The 10,673-nt window shown below is 50.3% G+C and overlaps 1 long non-coding RNA gene across 1 annotated transcript; it reads right to left on the minus strand.

Annotated features, from left to right (window-relative positions):
• Positions 1 to 4,529: 4,529 nt before the first annotated feature.
• On the minus strand, positions 4,530 to 6,106 carry LOC122241545. Its single transcript, XR_006221776.1, has 4 exons — positions 6,039 to 6,106; positions 5,715 to 5,760; positions 4,822 to 5,058; positions 4,530 to 4,609 (listed from the first exon to the last, which is right to left on the minus strand). It is a non-coding gene; the product is annotated as an uncharacterized LOC122241545 (long non-coding RNA).
• Between the last annotated feature and the right edge of the window lie 4,567 nt (positions 6,107 to 10,673).

Genomic DNA, 10,673 nt, shown 5'->3' on the forward strand with positions numbered 1-10,673 from the left:
GAGTAAGCTTAGGAATGCTTTGCTTCATTCTAGCTTAGGCTGCCTGCAGATGTAGACCCTTTCCTCTGCTGCCTTATTGCCAGTGACATTAAACACAGTATATGACAAGAGTTTATTAATACTTTACTGCAGTTGACATTCCTTAGTGATAGTGAAAGTCGCCCTTCACAATAACCCTCCTCTCTCTTGTTTCCCTCACCCCAGCCACAAAGGTTTTCAAAGGTAAAGGTGGGTTAATTGCTTTGTTTTTCTTTATATTTTGTATTTTCTTTATTATTTTGAATTATATTGCAATATTATATATTGCCATCATGTTTATATGAATATATTTGGGTTGTGGAACGAATCATCTGAGTTTCTGTTCTTTTTCTTATATTTTTTTTCATGTTTATTTATTTTTGAGAGAGAGAGACAGAGACAGAGCATGAGCAGGGGAGGGCCAGAGAGAGAGGGAGACACAGAATCCGAAGCAGGCTCCAGGCTCTGAGTTGTCAGCACAGAGTCCGATGCGGGACTCGAACCCACAAACCGTGAAATCACGACCTGAGCCAAAGTCAGACGCTGACCACTGGGGCACCCAGGCGCCCCTTGAGTTTCCATTATTTCTTATGGGGAAACTCGCTTTGATATACAAGTGCTTTGGATTACGAGCATGCTGCCGGAACGAATTATGCTTGCAAACCAAGGTTTCTACTGTATTTCAAAAATAACTGGTGGAGAAAACCCGTTAGCATCTCCCATAATATCACACAGAATACAGTTGAGGAGAGCTGCCTGAAAGAGAACAAGCACAGATAGATTCCGCAGCCCCCAGGGAGCAGCGCACAGGTCCAGCCCCCGCCAGGCTCTTGAAGATGGGGCACACTGAGGTTCTGCAGCCCTGCTGATGTCTTCCTCACATACAGGGTGATATCTGTCTCCCCTCTTTCTTGAGAGGGCATCCAAGCCCCAGCCTTCCTTTAATCCGTCCAGTTTAGAGCTGGACCGGACGCGTGAGGCCCTCGGTCCACCTTGCATCCCAGCACTGAATACTTCGGTGACAAGGAACTCTCCTTGGGGAGCGACAGCCTGTTTTATTTTCACATCACTCAAATAGTTGGTCCTTGCAGAGAGCTGAAATCGCCCCCTCCCCCACCCCCTGTGAAATTTCACCCTTGGTTCCGGTTCCTTCCTGGGAACCCAGGCAGCATTTTGCCTTCTTTCACATGACTACCTTTCAACAGACAAAACGTTCCAGTTCCTTCAACTTTGGGAATGGTGGTTCTTAATAACTTGAAGGCTTTGGACCACTCCTTAATGCCACAAAAAGTGTGGACCATCATCCCAGAAAAAGTCTGCATGCACCGCTCCCCGTTCTGAGCCCATCTGTGGATCCCTCCAGAACCCACAGACCAAGGTAGAAAGCCTGAACTGGAACGCTAAGCCAGACTCCAGAGGAGGAAGGGAGCTCACCACCCACTCTCCTGACCTCACAGAGACTCTAAGCCCCTCGATGCCCCCGTCTACACCTGCCTTCTGCTGCCATCCACTAGGTAATAAAGGGTTAACCAGCTACCTTAGTTTGTTCCCAAGGAAGAGGATGGATGAGGGCACCCCCAGCCCTCTCCACATCCCCCTGAGCCTGCCCCAGGAAGATGTGCGACTTCAACGCCTGCTGAATCCCACAGAATACTCCAGGCTGACCTCCTCTCCTCCTCCCATTCACGTTCCTACCTGAAGGAGCGTCAGCCCCCAAATGCCCAGAGATCAGCCTCTGCTGCTCTTTGGTTTCATTTCTCCTTTTTTTTGTTTGTTTGTTTCCTGAACTGAAGCAGGAAAGAGGTGCCCCTCCCAGTGCTGTCATTTTACAAACAAAAATGGGATGATACAGCACCCACTGTTTCGTACACTGCCTTTTTTGTTGGTGGTGGTTTTGGGGGGGGGGGGTTGTTCTTAATAATATACTAGGCTGCTTCTCCATGTCCTTAAATAGTCTAGATTTTGGAGCGATTCTGGAGAGAGGGGGGCAGGGAAAGAGAAACACAGAGACTCAGGAAGACAGACTGAGAGGAAAGGAAGTGAGGCAGAAGGAGAGGAGATCTACGGTCGGACGGAAGCTGAATCTCATCTCGAAGGGGTCGAGGGGCAGGGCAGGAGTGGGCTTTGGTCTCGGGTGGCTCAGGGATATTTTGCTGCCCCTTCCACACACAGACACTTAGCACATTTGTGGGACTCCTGAGGGCCATGCCTGCCACCGCTCGGGCTTGGGGAGCTTGGAGGCTATTCAGCTCCGCAGGAGAAGCACACAGCCTGGGCTGGGCAGGGAGGGAGCCCTGCCTCTCCACATAGACCTGACTTCTCCACCCCTTAGTGTACTGGTTGCCCTCCAGAGATGCAAACTGTTTTGGCAGTGACTTTGTGAATGTGCTTGCATCTGTAATCACCAACAGGTTTTTTTTTTTTTTTTTTTTTAAACTTTTGTATTTTTGTTTTACAGAAGTGTTCTACAAGCACCAGTCCTTCTTGGGAAGCGTCCGCTGCCCCAGGCCCCCTGTCTCCAGCTGGGGCGGGCCACTCTCCTCTAGTCCCATAGCACCCAGGCACCCCCTGTCCTGGCCCATGTCACACTGGGTTGCAGTGATCTGAGAATGCAGTGCTGGCGGGGAGGGCTTGGGTGCTGTTCACCTCAGTGTCCCTGGAGCCCGGCTGGCAAACTATCCTGTCAGGTGATTCTCAAACTGTACCCAAACTGTGCCATGAGGAGCCCCGAAAGGAGGCGGCAGCTTGGGGGACTGTGGATAGGACTCTGCCCTCCCTTCCTCTTTAGAAAAGAGCACCTCTGCTTGTTATGATGAAGTTTTGGATTTCCCAGGGAAACTGCACTTTAAAAAGAGACTTCTCTGTTTTAAAACAAAAGGTTTTAAAGGATCGCCAATCCAGTCTGGTTCTTCAGGTTATGTGTCTTTCACATATTCAAGGCACCTGCAGAGGAGATAAAGTTGAGTACCTGAGCACCAGTCTGCTCCCTTCCTCTCTCCTCTAGTCCCCGCTGTCTTATGTGCAACACCCCTACCCCCAGCCCTGTGGACTGAGTCCCTGTGGTAGAATGAAGATCCTTGTCCTCTGTTCAAGGAACTTGGTCAGGGACGAGAAAGAGGAGGATGTTCTACGGGACAGGAAGCCTTTGTGCCCAAATCACTCCAACTTTATTCTCTTAGATCAAAACTGCATCAGGCATTTATGCATGACCGCTCTGGGTAACTCCAAGATGTGTCCCAGTATCCTACGGCTAAGTTGGGAAGCTGTTACCCAAACATCTGGGCTCATAAGTGTCCCAAAGGCAGGGACAGCTGCACAATTCCCCTGTACACTGTGCAAGTGAAAACAGCACTTGTGGTGGAAAGAACGGGGGCCCTGGGTCCAAAGATCCGGATTTTGGTCTCCAGTGTCTACTTTATAACTGTGTTTTCAGACACAGTTATTAACTTCTGGGCCTTGGGATCTTTCTCCTGGAGCTCTTTATTCTGATTACCAAATGAGATAATACATGTGAAGAGCTTTTATAAGCTATAAAGGCCTATTTTTAAGTGGTGATTATTATTGATGTTGATGATAAACCCGAGCCTGGAGAAGGGGAGGACAATCCCATCTTACCGGCAGCAGAGGGGACCTTGTCCCAGAGAGACGAAGCCCCAGCGATTTCAGAATTTTCTTTGCCAGATGGCTTGGCTTTATTCCCACCCTTGAAAAGAAACAGGTTGTCCAATTCCTAACCCAAGTCTATGGAATCCAGAATGTCTGATGGACCCTGTACCCTGGGGGTGCTGATGGGAAAGGCCAGTCCAAGTCAGCATGGGCTCTTTTCAGCAAGGTCCTGCCATGGACTGGTGCTTATTTGCCCCTGACCTCTACTAATGGATTCACTGCAAAGTGGTAGGCAGCTTACTTGGGGGAGGCTCTTGGGGGCCAGCAGTCATACATGTCAGGCAGATCTGTGTAGCCCAAAGCCACTTCCCATTGGCTCCCCCTGCCGCCCCCCAGCAGTCCCTGACCCTCCAGCTTGTGGGGAGCAGCTAAGGGGTTGCTGGATGACCGGAAGCTCACCAAGCAGCCAGAATTTTAGAAGTAGACACCGACATGCCAAGGAGGCCACAAAGTGGCCAAACCCAGACTGCAACCCATTCTTTCTGCTTCCAAGTCCAAGAGCCTTCCTCTGCCACGATTGGCCTCTACCTCTTCTAAGGAGGACACTTCCTTGTCCTTCATACCCCAGCCTTCCTATTCCGTCTTCCCTGACTCCAAGCACTGATGCCTCACCCTGGCTGAAGTTTGTGTTTGTAACGGCAGTTAAGAGGAAAAAAATGTTCACGGTCGACCAGTGTTGACTTAAATTATTTTTTTACTTAAATATGTGCTTGTATGAAACTAGGTATAAACTGCTAAATCATACAAGCCTAAACCCAAGGTAAATATACCAATTAAATATCATATAAAGGGCGCAACAAGATCAAAAAGTCCAACGTAATGGAGGAGGTGGTTTTATTGAAGGTCGTTTTCCTCTCGTAAAATGACGGCCAAGGTTCAGGTTCTTTGGCACCTAGCTTTGCCGTATACTGCATACCAGCTGGCTCTATTGGAACAAATGCAAAACCAGTTGACGTCGCATGGGCTACATGTAGAACAAGCACGTTATTTCCATACTACATATGCCTCTGTCCTTCACGCATTGGTTTATGCCAATTAACATATTGCTACTTATTGCCAAATGTCAAGGACGGCCTTGAAGCGCAGCCATGAGGTGGCATCGGATAATTCAGAACACATGCTTGTACGTTAACTTACCATAGCAACGAACACAAGGAATGTGAAGATTCTCCATGCCAAGCTCACGGACCCCTAGAATGTGTTCCACTGGTGACTGTTTGGTCCTTGGCTTTGAGAAAAGGACAGGTCCTTGGCGAGATGACAGGGGCCAGTTGGGGGGTTGCTCTACACTGCCCTCTCGTGGTGCTCTCCTTCACCACATTTCCCTAGTGTCTTCATCTTCCCAGCCTGGTTCAAGAGAGGCAGGGTCTCTGCCTGAGAGGGGTAAGGGGACAGAGGACAGCAGCAGTGGATGACAGCACATTGGCTGGTTGAGGGTCTCGAGCAACAGGATGGGAACGGCAGCCGAGATAACCTAGGTCATGGTTCAGTCTGAGCTCTTTTTCTCACGTGATCCTTCCTCCCTTGCCTCTGGCAGTCACTCTGGAGGGTACCATGGTTCGTGTTGAAACATGGCAGAGTATCTATCTTTGAGGACGAGTCTCAGACCCTCAAGGGGGCATGTGGCACTTCCTGGGGCAGACCACTGAGAGTGAAAGGAAGGGCCTCAAAAGCAGAAGCTGCAAGTGATGGGCACCCTGCAGCGGGTGGGTGGCCCTCAGGCTTCCTCAGCTCTCCTGGATCCCCAGCTCCCTGCACTTCCCACCTCCCAGGGAGGCTAGAGAGGGGCAGCTGCACCGGGAGACCCTGGATTCTCCAGCCCCATCTCTGTCCATATTAAAGCATGGGCTGGGGCCCGGGGGGTGTCCCCAGCATTCCCAGAGGGCTTCCAGAGACAGATCTCAAACACCTGAGAGCTGGAAACCTGTCTTCTTCATGACTCTGTCCCTTTGAAGAGGTCAGAATCCTACCTACTTGTGCAACTCCAGAATCACACAGACCAGCATTGAAATCCCAATTCTACCACTTACTACTTGAGCCAAATTTCTTAATGCCTGTGAGTCACAGCTCCTTCACCTGTAAAATGGGAATGATAGTGCCCCATGAAGAGAACTCCATGGGATTCCATAGGAGAGAGAGAGAGAAAGAGAGAGAGAGAGAGAATGGGAGAGGGCACAGGGAGAGGGAGAGGGAGAGAGAGGATCCCAAGCAAGCTCCATGATGCTCAGCATGGAGCCCAATGTGGGGGTCGATCCCACAAACTGTGAGATCATGACCTGAGCCAAAACCAAGAGTCAGACGTTCAACCGACTGAGCTACCCAGGCACCCCTGAGATGAATATTTTTGAAAGTACCTTCTTGGACATTCAGAAGCTCCCACACCAAGGCTCTCCAATGCAAAGCACCCCCAGCCATGGCTGCCCTGCTGGCTCTGTGACCTCGCCACACTGGTCACCAACCACTGGCTGTGCCATTGAAGTTGCTGAACATGCTGTCACTCTTCCCCAAACAAGGACAAGCCTGGATTTTGTATCATGATTTTCGTTTTTTCTCCCCCGAAGGACTTTCCCACGCCACGAGCTGCCTATTTGGCCCTTCTTGGGTATGTGTTGTGCTCTAGCCTGAGATTGTGGTGAAGCCAAAAGCTATTCTGAGGTTGTCTTTAGCCTCACAGCTATTTCAGGCTCCAGTTTAGACGCGGGGAGGGAAGCCAGCACTCTCTGCCTGAGAGAGTTGTGTCTCAGCCACAACTTCCAAGACTGATCCTTTTATGCTCCTGACACCCTCAGATCCAAAATAGCCCCCGCCCGGAGCTGGTGACTGCAACCAGCTCGGATGCAGCAGGCCTGTGCATGTGCAGCCCAGCCTGCAGGGCTGGAGAGATTTCTGGGGATTTCTGAGACTGAGCTCCGGAGAGGCAGCCGGGGCTACACCTCTAGCCTTCGAGCTGGTAGGCTTGCAAGGGGAGAGGTGCTCCAGTGGACGCTCAGCTTCCAGTCCTATAGCCGGATGAGGGAGCTCACTTCTGCCTGCTGGGCTCTCAGTTTGTATATTTCCTTCTGGGCCGCCGTTCATCGGTCTGTGCCACAAATATTACTGAACACCTGCTATAGGCCAGGCACCGTCCTGGGCTCTGGAGGGACAGCCATGGACCAAACAAACACAAATGTCCCCCTCGGGGAGCTGATCTGCAACAAAAGTTGTAATAACGAATTGGCATTGATCTTTATACTTTGCAAAGGGCTTTGCCCTATCTTTTCTTAACAGAAAATCCTCTTGAATAGTCCGGGCTGATATAATACGTGTAGTTTTATGCTTTCCTGTTTTCATGCAATCCTTCCAGTAATTCCCAGAGTTAGACACTACCCCATTTTACTGACAAGGAGACAGAGACCGTGGAAGAGTCAGTAAATTGTGCGAGGTCCGCACAGCCAGTAAGTGGCAGAACAGGAGTCCAAACCCAGGTATGTCTGACTTTAGGGCCCACGCAAGATCTTAACTACTATGCATAGAGAGGCTGGTGGCATCCACTTACAGAGGCTCAGTGAGACACAAAGTTTGCCAAAGGCAAGTTCTGTTCCATGGAATGATGTGACATCAAAGGCCGTGGAAACCGCATTCTCCCCGTGCATACCTCCTTCTCCCTCAGCCCAAGTGGATGGAACCGGACTCTGCTCAAGTGCTTTTGGGGTCTAGGCCCCTTCCCACCTGTACACCGAGATGGTTCCTGGTCCTGCCGGCCTTCGAGGAACCATCTGCTCTGACCTGCCCACCCGGCAGCCCCTCGGGAGAGCTCTTTCTTCAACACAACCCGGCCCACGCGGTTCTGATTTGCTTCTTTCTTCCGCCAGCAAACAACACGTCCCAGACAGGGTGTGGTGGCCTCCTCTGCCTTCTTCCAGCCCGTCAGCTGCCCACCTGATAGGTTGCTTATCTCACAGTGAGGAATATATGTGTCTCATGCTTGTCTGCACCACTCCGCACATTGCTGGCACTGCTTGGGGCTCGACCAACGTTTGCAGAGTGAGTGTTAAGGGTGGGGCAAATTCCAGCCATTTGTAGTTGCCCGGAAAGGTTGGGCTGGTTATTACTAGATGTCAGCTGCCTCACAGAGGACAAGTCCTCCTTTATCTTCCCTACCGTCTGGGTCATGTTATTAATGTGGCCCACGGTAGTCAACGAATACTTGTGGCTTCTGAGTATTATTGTGCGAAGGCATTTCTGAAGGCTTTGGCTGGCATTCTAACCCCTGGATCCCTTGAACCGGAAACCCTAGTGTGAGATGGCTGGGGTCTGAAGCAAGCCAGGGTGTTCTGGTATCTTAACCGTAGACTGCCCGCCTGCCGAAGAAACTATTTTGAATAGTCCAGGAGGACATGGAGGGAGCTACCTTAATGCCATGGCAGTGCTGTGACAATACACAGGTCAGTGGCTTTGTGGCTGGGTTCTTCCTCCGCGAAGCTGCTGTTGTCCCAGAGACCAACCTGTGACAGTCAACAGCCTGACTGTCATCTGGGTGGCCCTTGAGATCAGCTCTCCAGGAAGAGTCTAGCCAGGCCACAAGGACATGATGTTCCAACAGCATTCCCTGAAGCCTCCCCTAGCATGGACCCTCTTACCAAAGCACCTGCAGATTAGCAAAAGGCACCTGAAGATTCCTCAATGCCCAAGGCTTGTGTAGATAATCTTTCTTTAAATCTCTATTCCCTCCTAACCCAATAAAAACCTATTTTTGTCTACAATTCCTAGTGTAAGCCCAGGCCTCCTCTAACTGGTGACCTGAGAGCTAAATGTGTCCAACAGACTCTTATTTTGGTCCAGACAGGATTAAAAAAAAGAAGAAGCAGAAAAAAAAAATAAAGAAAAGGAATAAAAAGAAAGGAGTGTTATTAGGCAGGGCAAGCATTTCCTAGTTGTTATGCTTCCCACCAGCCCCATCATGTTGTGGAATGTGTTGGGAACATGGATATGGTTGCACTGCCGGGGCCTGAGCTCTGGATCCACCCCTAACTAGCTGTGGAACTTCATCTGTCTGTTCTTCAGCTTCTAGGTGGGTAAAATGGGCGTCATCAACGTCCCCTTTGTCATACATGGTACCAATCTCAGAGGTTTGCCGTGAGGGTTAAATGAGTGTTTAATGTTTAGGACAATGCTTAGCATTGGGTATACGATGGATATTTCCTGGGCACCCACCATGGGCCAGACTGTATTAGGGACGGGGGATATATCAGGGAACAAACCAGACTAATCTCTGCCCTGTAGGTGACATAGATAATAAACACGAGAGTAGATTATATAATAAATGTAGTGGTACACGTTATAGGGAAAGATGAAGCAGGGAGGGGGTGGACAATCCTGGGGTGCAATCTAAAAAGGAGAGCCAAGAAAGCCTCCCTTAGAAGATGACCTTCCAGAAAAGACTGTAGAGAGGCAAATAGTAAGCCATGTGGAGCTCTGCAGGGAAAAGTGTGCAGGCTGATGGAACAGAAAGCAGAAAGCGTAGAGGCAGCCTGTCGTGTTTGAGAAAATGTCAAATATTTTTATTATTATCTGCCTGATCCCTGGAGGCATTTGAATTTGTGACATTGCTAGCGGCAGAGGAAACTGGTCCTATGACTCTGGTCTTGACTGGGAAAGAGCACAGGGGTGGGTGGAGGGACAGCATGGATAGTGCAAAGGAAACAAGAGTTGTGTTCACTTCCTTTGCTCGAGGGGGGGCTCCCTGAGGGCAGGGACCATGTCCCCGGGCTCCAGGCCCAATGGTTGCTATCACTGTTAATGAAGGCATGTGTGTGTGCATAAAGGCAGTGGTCTTGGACCACAGGGTCTGGGAGAGAGGAAGGAATAATGATGGAGACGGTAGGGCTGAAATGAGCTAAACATAGGAGGAGGCTCGGCCTTAGAGGCCCATGTTTCTAGTTGTGCCGATGATTCTGGGCCACCGGCTGGTGGCTTTGAAGGGAGTTTTGTTTCCAGCTCATTAGAAACGGTCAGTTGGTTTGACTGCAAGGCAGGCTCTTAATTTGATGCACATCTAAGCAGATTGGAGACATTTTTGCCAGGGTTGCTATTTTAGCAGGCAACAATTTGCGTGCCCACCAGGAAACCAGGTTTGGTATGAAAATAGAGACTTCCCCTGGCGTCTTGTATTCAGGAACCAGCAGTAGCTGGCTTTCTATCCATGCTGCTTCGTGTCTAGGAAACAAGGCCAAAGAAGGGGGAGGGGGGTGGAAAGGGAGAGGACAGCGACTGCCGAGGTGTGTGCTATTTGCAGACGCAAGACAGGTGGGAGGAATAACACCCTGGTTGGGCTCTCGTGCAAAATGAAGATAACCACACATACCTCACGTGGTGAAGGTCGGGATTCCATGCGATGGCCTATGAAAAAGTGCCCGCACATCATCCCTTCCTTCTTGGCTGGAGACCCATCTCCTTCCTCTGCTAGATCAAGAGAGGACGGTCTCCTCTGTGGGAGATATAAGCCCCAGGACGCACGAGAATAAAAAGAAGCAATCCAGCAGGGAGAAACAGCGGGCATATGGGATCCTCAGATATGAGGGGCCAGTCACTTGAACCCCAGTCCAAGGATGACACCTGGTACGGGGAGCTGCAGCTGGCCACAGCTGTCCCCCAGGCTGGCCTCATGGGGCTCCCGCTCACCTCTGGCTGCCCCGAGAGTTCAGGCGTGCAGTGACACAAGACACAGCCAGGGACGGGAAGCACAAGTCACACGTGGCAGGTGGATTTGTGTGAGGCCTGCTCATGCTTTTCCACCTCTCAATTTTGCTCTTGTTTGCAAAAAAAAAAAAGAAGAAGAAGAGGAAGAATCCAGTTCGTATGAGATTCACATATCCTGTGTAATTTTGATCGTCACTATCCGAACCTCATCTCAGCAGAAAGGGGAATTCATAGCTACCAGAGGGGGGCAGGGATGTGGCTAGAATAAGAGACCCAGATGCCACCTGACTCTCTACTATTCCTTTGCCTGT

This window comes from Panthera tigris, chromosome C1, assembly GCF_018350195.1.
Source record: "Panthera tigris isolate Pti1 chromosome C1, P.tigris_Pti1_mat1.1, whole genome shotgun sequence".
NCBI lineage: Eukaryota > Metazoa > Chordata > Mammalia > Carnivora > Felidae > Panthera > Panthera tigris.